This window comes from Eretmochelys imbricata, chromosome 2 (assembly GCF_965152235.1).
Source record: "Eretmochelys imbricata isolate rEreImb1 chromosome 2, rEreImb1.hap1, whole genome shotgun sequence".
Taxonomy (NCBI): domain Eukaryota; kingdom Metazoa; phylum Chordata; order Testudines; family Cheloniidae; genus Eretmochelys; species Eretmochelys imbricata.
Genome location: NC_135573.1, coordinates 154,684,713 through 154,697,292, shown reverse-complemented (window position 1 = coordinate 154,697,292; position 12,580 = coordinate 154,684,713). Strand labels below are relative to the sequence as shown.

The 12,580-nt window shown below is 44.5% G+C and overlaps 1 protein-coding gene across 1 annotated transcript in view; it reads left to right on the top strand.

Annotated features, from left to right (window-relative positions):
- The window catches only part of AHRR (aryl hydrocarbon receptor repressor), a 134,116-nt gene that overhangs the window by 14,704 nt on the left and 106,832 nt on the right, over nt 1-12,580 (top strand). The window lies entirely within an intron of this gene.

Sequence of the window (12,580 nt, the reverse complement as noted above, 5' to 3'; positions counted from 1 at the left end):
ACCAAGTTAATACGTCTTCTGTTGAAATCATGGCTGATTGTGTCAGGCAATTTATGGTCATGAAAGATATAATGGCCCAGATCATCACTCCTAGAGTATGCACATGAATCCCCCCACTCCAACCCTGACATGTGAAAGGCAAGTCTTTGGCATCTTCTCTTAGCAGAGTCTCCTCTGTGGGATCATGGGGACATGGTGGAGACTGGGTGGGCCAGGAGAAGAAGCAGGTGGACCAGTTGTAAGGATAAGTGGATGCACACCTTTACTCCCTCCCTCCCTGCTGAGAAACCTCAGAAGATATTATGGCACCAGGACATCTTACGTTTTCCACAGGGCTGCCTCCTCCATAGGTGTTCCAGAGCAGGGAGGTAGAGGTTCCAGAGCCAATCCAGCCATACAGGACCTCTGCATGGCTCTGCCAGGTTTGAGGTCAAGGCAAACACCACTCCTTCAATGGTATGATGTGGCGAGATCTCTGGGAGGGAATCCTTGTGCAGATTTGCTCTCCACCACCCCTTCTGGCAAGTTTTCAGCACAAGGGGATGATCTGGGCCATTATTTTGTCCCTGGTGGCTGGAAAACCAGGAGAGATCATTTAGATAAAAGCAGTTTTGGAAATCAGGAAGGGAAATAGCACTCCTTAACAGGGTTTTAATTGCTTTGTGTCTGCTTGTTGCCAGATCTGCAAAATCAGGATTTCCCAGACCTGGGAGTTAATATCCATAGCATACTATTATTCACCAGAGATCTCCTTTGGGATGCTATATTAAACCTTAAGTATTCTATGCATAAGCAGATGTTGACAAAGCTCTTTTGGGAAGCTTTTGCTGGTATAAAGGGAAATTTATTAAATTCAATAGAGAGACCACTTTTGCAGGTATTTGTCTTCAACTGCAAATGCCAATTACCTAAGAAAACATAGGCACATATCGAGTGAAGGAGAGAGAAGCAGTCTTTCAGGCAACCAGGACCCTAACCAATTAAAACTTCATGGATTAGCACTAACACCTTGAGTTCCATCTCCAAACCTGTAGGAATCCAGTGCAGATCTCAAGGCTCTGGTCTAATGTGTTCCATGCATGAAACTCTGCTTAATAATTGGGCTGTAACATCAGTTTCTGGTTTCAGAGCGGCAGCCGTGTTAGTCTGTATCCGCAAAAAGAACAGGAGTACTTGTCGCACTTTAGAAACTAACAAATTGCATCCGATGAAGTGAGCAGTAGCTCATGAAAGCTTGTGCTCTAATAAATTTGTTAGTCTCTAAGGTGCCACAAGTACTCCTGTTCTTTTATCAGTTTCTGGGTGATCTCAACTTAGCATCCCATGCAGAATGCATTACAACAGACTAGTCATGAGGTGACAAAGGTTCAGATAACTGTGGTGAGGTCCACATTGGAGAGACGATCACACCCATCTCACCTTACACAGGTGAAGGAAAGTGCCCTTGGCCATGGTGACAATGGGGTATCCAGGATCTAATAAAATTTGTAGGCCGTGCACATTTATTATAAATGGTGGCTGAACTCCCTCCATGTGGGGCACTGATATAATCTGTCCCAGTTCCACCAGATGCTTACCTCAACCTACCAATATTATCATGGTATTATCCAAATTAAGTTGCCGTTCCTCTTCCCTGCCCCAAGGTCAATATAGACACTATGCTATTTGTTCGTTTTTTTGTTTTTTTGTTTTTCCCTCTAGTTGGGTTAGACATGATAGACCTGGGTGTCACCTGCAAATTGTATACATAGCAGCCCATGGGGCAGAGAAAAAAATTGCCCACAAATATTCTTTAGGTTCCTTCAGAAAGATCAGAATGGACCCATTCCAGCAGCTCCACTGACCCCTTTTAGGGACTGAAGGTGGGTTGACAAAACTTCATGATGAACTGTACCAAAGGCTGGTGACAGATCTAAAGGAATCAGGAATGTCACTTTCTTTGGCCACTGCTAGAACAGCTAATCCTAATGGAGCAGGGACTGCCTTTTTATTAGATATTTGTACCGCACCTGGCAGAATAGGCTATAATCCTGATGAGGGCCTCAAGGCAAAATCACAATACAAACAATAATAATAATTTTCTATTCCATACCCTAGCCTATAACCTGATTGGCTGGGGTCAAGGAAATTTGAGGACTAAAACTGCCAGAGTTGTCTTGCCACTGCCTTTACAATGACTTTCCCCAAAAATGAGACTATACTTAGCCAGACTGGCAGTTTGAAGAGCTGTTTGGTTTTTCTACTCACTGGACTCACGATAGCTGAGAACTACTAACACTCTGTCCTCCTTCCCCCATGTGGAAAATACTGGACCCAATACTTCTCTTGGTGACCTTCAGCAGCCAGGAAGGACAAGGATCCATCTCACAGGTTGGAGGTTGAAGCTGCTACAGCACCTGCATAATCTTAGTGGACAGTACTGATGGAAAATCAAGCAGAACACTCTCATTGATTTTCCCACTGAGACACTGCTCTGTTTTATGGCAGTAGACAGCTCAGTCCAAATTGGAGTGGTTTTCTCTGCAAAATAATGTAACCCTTCTGCCAGGTGGAGCCGGTAGCAATCAGGGCCAGGTTCAATATCTAGGGGTTCCTTTTCAACAATACAACACAGAACTAGCTTGAGCCCCCACCCAGTAAAATTACACACCATCCTTGGGCACCTCTGAGAGGCACTATTTCCCCACTCTTAAGCACAGAGTCTGTGTGTAGAAAAGAAACTTTTAATGAAAGGAGAGAAATCACCTGACATTAATTAGGGAAAATGCCCACAAGCAGGATTCATAAATATAAAACTGTGAGCAGGACACCCACCACAGAGTGCGTGGGGCGGAGTCTTCTGCCTCATGTTCTTGAGTTCTACAACCAAAAGTTCCTTTACTGTGCCCCCCTCTGCTTCCTCACCATGCCCCACTCTCAGTGGTTGTCCTTGGTCAGTGAGGACCCAGGTTTCAGAAGTGTATCTGTGGGAGTTCACCTTCCACCTGGGGAAGAAGACACCTGGCTCACTCCACCATCTGAGCACTTGTTTTGGGTGGCCGCCTTGCTGGCCGCTGCTCCTCACTGCCTGGCCACCCTGCCGGCCGCTGTTCCTTGCTACCTCCAACCAGCTGACTATTTGCCACTTTCGCCAGTTGCACACACTGGCCACCTGTCAGTCACCTGCTGCCACCTGTGTCTCGTCTGTGATCTCTGCAGGTCAGTCTCTTAGTGATTTTTAGCTCTCAGCAGGCTGGGCAGAAACACTGCCACACTACAAGTGATTTCAGCTCTCAGTGAGTACTTAACATAACAAAAAGGTTCCTAATGAAGCCTATTTAGCTCTTTCTTTGAACAGTGGGGAATAACAGGCTAAACCAGGCCAGGAACCCTTAGGGAGAGTCCACACCTCCTGGCTGGGACACCTGTCCCCGCCCCTCTTACTTTCACAGGGGTCTGGCATTTGAGCCCCTGGCTTAACGAGGTCCTTTCATCTGAGGATGACCCCCTCATTTGGGACAGGCTAAGTACAATTCTGCTGCTTTTTATTTATACAGTAAAGACAACAACATTGATAACAGCATTTCACTACCCCTGTATACAGTACTAAAATGATTTGTAACCCAACACCAGCAAAATTTGATAACTTTATGGAACACCACTCTATCTGGTGGGTATCTAAGCCCAGTAGGTATGTTCATGTAAATACAGTTTTCTCCTGAAGTCTCTCCCACTCCCAGCTAGCTGTCAGGGGAGAGTTCATTCAGACCCTGCTTACAATAATATGCAAATTCATCATGCAGAGAAAAACTTGACTCTAGCTGAGTGGAGGCAGCTTGGATTCATGAAGCTTTCCACTACTCAGAATAGTTCTGCCTGTGCAAGAGCTTGCAGGTGCTGTGGTGGAGGGTGAAGAAACCACTTTGCCTCTTGAGGAGTCATGGCATCTCTATGTTGCAGTTGGTCAAACTTGGCACAAAACTGATGCCACCAGGCTCTTGTTATCTCCATTCTCATTTAATCTGTGAACCATGGTGACCTGTACAGGCAAAGCTGATGGAGAGAGCATCTAGAGGCCACTATGTAGCTAGTGAATGACAAATGATGACTATACAGCCCTGTCAACCTACTGATAGAGGCGTCAGTTGGATGAACATTTGCCCTCAAGACTGCCTGGTAGGTCCATTGTTTTCATCAGTCTCAGAGGAATGGCTGTCAAAACATGCCCTTTGCTCCATAAGGCTAGGAATCCTACATCCTGAAAGTCAAGAAGACAGTGGTCAGTCCATGACAGCCCTATTTCTCCAAACTGCTCTCAGCTCAAACACCAGATCCCAGTATTGCATGAAGTGAAAGCACAGAAACACATGTGGCTGTAGGAGGGAAGTGAGTGAGTGGTGGAGTGAGCAGCAGCTCCTGTTGGGGCTGTCCACAGGATGAAAGGTTTTCCCAAATCTGTACCTCTCGACTGAGAACAGTGGGGCACTGGGGGCCCTTCCAGCCTCTGCTTCCACCATCAGCTCCCAGCCTGCTCCAGCTTGGAGGCCGCCTGTCAATTCTAATTGTTTGGCTCTGTCCCACTCCACATATCAGCACAGAGCTCCCTGGAGCCCCTGCATTCATTCAGGAAGGTGGCAGAAGGGCTGGAAAAGAAGAAATACAATCTGTAATTGAAACATGAAAGAGACAGTTATAAAAACAAACTCCAGAACTCTCTAGATTTAAAAAAATTAACCATTCTTTAAAGGTGAACTGCAAAGAGAAACACAGGTACTTTTTTCCACCCATTCTCATCCCTTTATTATATGTGATGAAGACCGAATAATTGTTTTCCTAAAAGAAAATGATATTTGTTTATTTTATTTATTTTTAATAAATAAAAAATGTGAGGCTGTGGAGAAGCTGTGCCAAACTTTAGGGACATGGAATCTGACATCATGTTCCAGATTGAAACCAGAGGTGTAGCTGCTGCTGTTATTCCAAAGAACAATATTCTCCTCCTCCTCCTTCTCCTTCACTTATTTGGTAGCTGGTCACCCATCACCCCCTTCTGTTTCCAGAGTGCCTCTTTCTCTTTCTGAACCCACACTGGAGAACTTCTGTTCCCTTTCTACCTGGCTACTGGCTTTACCTTCCTACCACTTGAACCCCAATGGACTCTTCTGCTGCCTCAACCACCCTTCTGCCTGAAACCATAATGGGGAACTGTGAACACCACCTCTGTGTGGCAGCTCTTTCTCCCCAGGCTGGTGGGTGGATAAAAGCAAAGGTGGTCTCCATTACATGCCTCTAAAACAGGGGTCTCAAACACACAGTCCGCAAGCCGCATGCGGCCCATGGAGTTATTTCCTGCGGCCCACCATAGGCGCCCACTCCCCGCCTCTGCCCGTCACCCTCCCTTCTCACTCCCCACCGAACGTGCCACGTCCCCGCTTCTCCGCCTACCTCCCAGTGCTTCCTGCCTCCAAACAGCTGTTTGGCAGTGCATAGAACTTTCCAGGAGGGAGGGGGGGAGAAGGGGGGATGTGGCGTGCTCAGGGGAGGAGGTGGAGAAGAGGCGGGGCCGGGGCGGGGACTTTGGGGAAGGGGTTGGAATGGGGGCGAGGAAGGGGTGGGAAGAGGTGTGGCGGGGCATGTACTGAAGTGTCGCTAGATATCTCTTGTGGCTATGGTAACACCCCTCTTTTCATTAGGTGCCAGCAATGTGCTTGGTAAGACCTCAAACAGCTTACAGTCTAGCAGAGATACACAGGAGACAGGATGCACAGGAAGACCCAGAGGGGGGATTCACTTGGAGCAGTCTGGGAGAGGGGGTTGTTTATTTGGGCATCTGTGGCATGATTTGAATCATACCTGTCATTCCCCTTGGCTTCAGGGCTTTGTTGCAATGCACATGTTATCAGAGCCTGTTCTGAAAGGTGCTAAGCACCCTGAGATCCTACTAGTCTCAGTCGGAGGAGAAGGCACCTCAGCTCCATGCAAAGAAAGTTCTAACAGAGAGATGACCTAAGGTGGGGGATTCAAAACCTGCGTCCCAGCCCCTTGCTGTTCTGGGCTGTGATCTGGGCCTGAAAGGTGCTGGCAGCTGCCTTCTGTGAGGTTCAGCGCATGCTCACCGCCAGTGGCTCTTAGCCCATCATTCCCATCAATCCCCATCAGACCGCATGGCAGTTCCCTCTGCTTCTGCAAGGGTAATGGCAACGTTTGGAAGTACATATATATGTGAATAGTTTTTCTCTTCCATGAAGATTAACAAATCTGTGTTAAGGTCAAGGCTCACTGATGAACATTTGCAAGCAACACTGAGATTGGTTTCGTCTCAGGATATCAAACCTAATATTGATGCTCTGGTTGATGCAAAACGCTGCCAGCTAAGTGGCCAAAAATGAAATGACTGTCAAAATTAGCACTAACTTTTTGCGTTACAGTTTTTAAAAAGTTAATACATTGACTTTTAATAGCATACTATATTACTCTTCCTTTTTTTTGTTTTTGACTATACTTTTGTATCGTTGTACGAAAAGGTTTCAGTGATGCGGTCCTCGGGCCAATGTACTAGTCCTCATGTGGCCCTCCTGGTGTTTTGGGTTTGAGATCCCTGTTCTAAAATGTTCCTTGTCTCAAGGGACATCTCACATTCAAGGAACATCCAAAATTACCTGCATTCCACATACATTCGGTGTCCCCTCACATTTATTATTAAAACTCATTTACACCAGAAATAAAGTATAATGAAATTGTGGTAACAGAAATAGTTGTTTATCCAAAAGGAAGAAATTGCCATCACTTTAAACTACGTGCACAAATAGCATTTGTGCCCCTCATATGAGGTCTAGGGTATGTATACACTACGAAATTAGGTCGAATTTATAGAAATCGGTTTTTTAGAAATCGGTTTTATATATTCGAGTGTGTGTGTCCCCACGGAAAATGCTCTAAGTGCATTAAGTGCATTAACTCGGTGGAGTGCTTCCATGGTACTGAGGCAAGCGTCGACTTCCGGAGTGTTGCACTGAGGGTAGCTATCCCACAGTTCCCACAGTCTCCGGAAATGAGATTCAAAAGTTCGCGGTTCTTTTCCTGTCTACCTGGCCAGTGCATCTGAGTTGAGAGTGCTGTCCAGAGTGGTCACAATGGAGCACTCTGGGATAGCTCCTGGAGGCCAATACCGTCGAATTGTGTCCACAGTATCCCAAATTCGACCCGGCAAGGCCGACTTAAGCGCTAATCCACTTGTCGGGGTGGAGTAAGGAAATCGATTTTAAGAGCCCTTTAAGTCGAAAAAAAGGGCTTCATCGTGTGGACGGGTGCAGGTTTACATCGATTTAACGCTGCTAAATTCGACCTAAAGTCCTAGTGTAGACCAGGGCTTTGTGACCTATATTTGAGTCTGGCCAGTAAAGAGGTATGCTCAATGACCTGCTTGGGAGGAGGCAGAGAGACTCAGAAGACTGGAGTGGAGGAAGGGGTGACCAGTTGCAGTGTGGTTGATGAAGGCCTGAGATATTGATCTTTGGGTGAGAGCAATAGCTGCAGCTCAGGTCTAGCATTGTATTAGGTTCCAGTCCTTCATAGTTTGTTGATTTCTGTGGAAATAAGTCAGAATTTGATTTTTTAAGTAAAAAGTTAGTTACAAAACCCCACCTCCCACCCCCAAATAAACAAAACAATAGCAAACATTCATAACATTTAGGCCGTCAGCTGACATAATAAAGGATCCCAAAAGGGCAGAAACATAATACTTGTTCTATTTTGTAGTTCTTTAAAGTAAAGGCTGATACTAAATTGGGAGGTATTTCAAACACCATTGAGGACACAAGTGTAATGAAAATGGACTGAGACACAATGCAGAAGGACACAATGATGCTAGAAATATAGCCTAATAAAAATGAACCTGGAAAATCAACCTAGAAGTGCAAGCTAATTCATGTGGGAAAACTTAATCCTAAACAATGATGTTCAGTTGGGGGGAAGAACCTGGAAAGAAGGAATGAACAAAAAAGCCAAATGTGTTTTTTGGCCTGTATACATAGAGGGCTCATGTCACAGAACAGGAAGGTGATAGTCCCTCTCGCTGTAAAATCAGTGTGACTACATCTGGAATATGGCATTCAGTTATGAACACCTCTGTATTGGAAATATGTTAGTACATCTGGACGGAATTGGAGTAAATGCACATAAATGACTATAGGACAGGTGGGAGGAAGAAAGAGTATAGTAATTAAATGTGTATAGCTTGGATACAACAATCATGTGCTTGTATTTAAAGGAAGGATGTATTGTAAAGAAGAGGAGGGATTGTTTAGGATACTTCATGGGCACAATTGAGGAGATATGGGATGAAGGTGAACAAAATAAAATGTAGGTTGAATATCAGCTGAATATCCCATTGTGAGTTCTGTTAGACTGAGCAATATTCTTACAATTGCAGTAGGGTAGACCTGCAATGTTAAAACTAGACTGGAGAAAGCACTGTACTGTACTACATGCACATACCCTGTCTTCTGGATTTGAGCTGCCTTTTAGTTTAAAAAGAAGTGATTTGTACATTTAAAATTATACACCACAGCCAGAGTCCCCCAAAATATACTTTTTGTCAGTAATATCATAACAATTTATATATGGCACTGAAGGCTCAAGCATAATAATTTGCTAGCCTCTTCATGACATACCTTCAACAGCTACAGAAGCTGGTACTCAGACACGTTTAGTCACCACTAGGTGTCCTTTCAGTAACTGCGCCTAACATAGCACGAGTCCATGGGTAGCACAAGAGTTCTGTTTATAAAGTTCAGTAGCCAATTAGAGTACATGGAGCAAGTTCACCATATTGATTTCAAGAAAGAAAATAATTTCACAGATAATTAGAAATTAAGAGATTGAAAATACTCACCTAGTCCTTCACCAATAACTACGCTAAGTTTGTTACCTACAGCATATGAAGGTAAATAACTTGTAGTAACTAACACTTCTACTTTACATTAAATTATACAAGCAAAAGATGTAGTTGCTGTTCCAAACTGTAGATATCACTGTCATGACAGATTTTCCTACTATTCAATTTAACTTTTTCTTTGTTGAACTCCGCCACACCATTCCTGTTTATATTTCGTTGGACTACAAAATAATTCGTCCATATTCATGGTGTTTACATGCTTCAAATATCTGTAAACAGTTGTCAACTTTCCTATTAATAGTTTCCCCCCCAAGCTATACAGAGTTATTAATTTCACTAATTCCTCATAAACATTCCTATGTGGTTTGCAGCCATATCACTGCAATTTTACCAGCTCTCTCACAGAAAGCAACATTAGGCTGTCTCAGTGCTAGGCTGGAAGACACCAGGTTCTACAGGAAGTTGTTCTGGTGATTCAGCACCTTACCCCTCACTTCTGGATCAGTATTGAACCAATGCTTCAGTTTGGTGTTAGATGGCTCTGTGCTGCTGCTGTTGGTGTCATCTTTCAGATGATATTTACAGCCCTGGCCCTGGTGACTTATGAGCACTGAAATACCTTTCATATGAGTTGCAACACCAAATTCCTGGCCATATTCCAACTTAGTTAATTGTATTCTGCCTTTCTAAATTTCTCTATCACTTCATTTAGATCAGGTATTCTTGACAACCTGTACCAAAAGCATATTGTAGTTTTGCTATTGCCAGTATAATGATATTGTGTTCCACTTCAGAATTGGCTACATTTTGTTGGTGGGTTAAATGATTCCCTTTATGTATAGTTTGTAACTCTGTAAAGTAATCATACTACTCTGTATATAATAACCATATTTTGCCCTTATATAGCACCTTTCATCTATAGGCCTTCTACAAACACTAATTTTAGCCTGCCAATACTTCTGAGGAAGGTACTATGATTCCCATTTTACAGAAGAGAGATCAAGTGACACAATGAACCAGTGGTTGATTCAAGAATAGAACCCACAACTGATTCTCAGTTCACTGCTCTAACCACCAGAATCTGCTCTAGCAATTGTTGGGGAAATGAGTGTGTTCTTTCACTTTCAGTTCTTTGGCATCAATATTCCTGTACACAGAAACTTAGAAATTGGTAATGAGTGTTGCTAAATACGAAGCTTTAGCTGAGAAACATAAAGGCTTTAATATGGATCATTTTTCTTTTACAATATTGAAGGAACAGGGATACCTTTTAATACTTCGGTCCTTTTTGCAGATGTACTGCATTTCAACTAGTACTGTGTTGCCTCCCTATCTAATATTCTGAATATTAAAATGATCTACATAATAATGAATGGTTACATATTTAAAAGCTATCCTTGCCATATTACTTTGACCAATCACATTTATCCACTCGCCAGATTTAGTCCTGCATTTACCTGGAAGGCTGAAAATTTGGTACACCAGCATGTGAATACATATAGAACATAGAGGATGGTGAATTAGCTATGGGAATAAATGCATTAAAATTATTTGCAAAATTTGAATTGGGTCATTGTCCAAGCTTTCCCAAAGTTTGTAGTTGTTTAGAGTGAGGATTATTTGTTTGAAACATTATAGCTAAAGGCTCATCACAATGGACTTCAGAGCTGAATGTCTTCAGAGTCTGGGAATATTTGGATGTGGGCACAGCATCAATTAATTACTTCAGTGTAGTCATGCTGTGATGAATTTGGAGTTGCCTGTAATAATTTCTGTACACTGTATCTTGATCTGGTTATTGTGATGTTTACTGTATGCATATATTGAGTTAATATATGGGGATGGTAGGATTGTCAGGAAATACATCCAGAAAGTGGGAGAAAGATCCAAATATACCGGGGGCGGGGGACAGGGGGACGGGACTTTTTGGCCTGAGGGCCACATCTGGGTATGGAAATTGTATGGCAGTCCATGAGTGCTTACGAAATTGGGGGTTGGGGTGCAGGAGGGTGAGAGGGCTCCATCTGGGGTGGGGCTGGGGATGAGGGTTTGGGGGTACAGGAGGATGCTCTGGGCTGGGACTGAGGGGTTCAGAGGGCAGGAGGGGGATCAGGGCTGGGGCAGGGGGTTGGGGAGTAGGAGGGAGTCTGGGGGGGACAGGCTCCAGGTAGCGCTTACCTCAAGCAGCTCCCAGAAACAGTGGCATGTCCTCCATTTGGCTTCTACGCAGAGGTGCAGCCGGACAGCTCTGCGCACTGCCCTGTCCGCAGGCGCTGCCCCTTCAGCTCCCATTGGCTGTGGGTCCCAGACAATGGGAGCTAAAGGGGCAGTGCTTGGGGCAGGGGCAGTGTGCGGAGCCCCATGGCTGCCCCTATGTGTAGGAGCTGGAGGGGGGACATGCCGCTGCTTCTGGGAACCATGCAGAGAGGGGCAAGACCTCAACCCCCGCTCCTCGGCTGGAGCGCCAGGGCAGGGCAATTCCCGGACCCCTCTTCCCAGCGGGAGCTTGAGGGCTAGATTAAAACGTCAGGAGGGCCAGATGCGGCCCCTGGGCCGTAGTTTGCCCACCCCTGAAATATACACTTCTCAGCAAACACTTGAGAGACAATGTTGCAAGAGCCATTTGCTTTGATGCCCTTGTGAGTGCAACCCCCTTCTGGGGTTGCTTGACAGGTTTCCCCAGAAATGAATCAGTCCCTGTGAAGGGGACGGGAAATCAAAGACACAGGAGGGGTTAAAGAGACAGACACTCTCTCAAGGGCCTGACCCTTATGGGGGCTCTACTTGAGTGTAGTAATATAGGACCAAGTGAACCTCAGTATGAAGTTAGGACCAGGTAAACCTCTTCTCTCTCATGAATTTCTCTTAGTTTCAAGGCAAGGTTTTATAGTTTGTTCATTAATTTCTCTTGACTGGAACAAGTGTTAGTCAGGGTGTCTCTAGGCCTAGCATTTTGTGTTTCATTTTCTTGGTACACAGCCATCTAGTGTCAGGTTCTGTGTTTGTCTCTGTGCTGCTGTAAATCCTTGCTGCCATTTGCCACTTGAGAAGATGAAATGGTCCCTTCATTCAGCTTGTGAATGGGACAGATATGGCAATTTCCTGCAATATTCTTGAAAAACATCATTGAATTTAAGTAGCTTTGGAGTCCATTGTATTAAAAATGCAAAGTTTATGTATTATTGTGGAATTGTATATAACTCCTATAGTGGGGAGATATGACAATGTAAACCCTGGGAACCCTGGGAAATGTTATGAGTTCTGAAACAACGTGCCACACAAGAATGAACTTTTGCGATAAACAAAGTTAAAAGGAATTTCCCAGGAAATCTCTAGGGGTGAGTGTATGCAAACATTACATGTTATGTTATGTGAGAACTCAGCCTTTTGAAACTTTTGTCCTGAGGAGAGGACCTTTGTCTGCTGATCACCTGTTATATTAGGACAAGATCAAAGGCTCAAACTGTATAAAGGAAAGAATGTACGATTCATGGGATGCTTGTTCTGCCCTAACAGCTGTTGTGAACTTATAACCAGAATAAAATCCCTTGGTGAGGTTTGAAGGACTGACATTTCCCCTCCTCACCCACCCTCCTTTGCCCCTAACTCCTGCACTGTGGCCCCTTTTCACCTAACCCCTGCACCCCCTCCTGCATTTGTAATGCTTGCCCTCCTCACTCCCCTCTTCACTCCTAACCGCTGCAC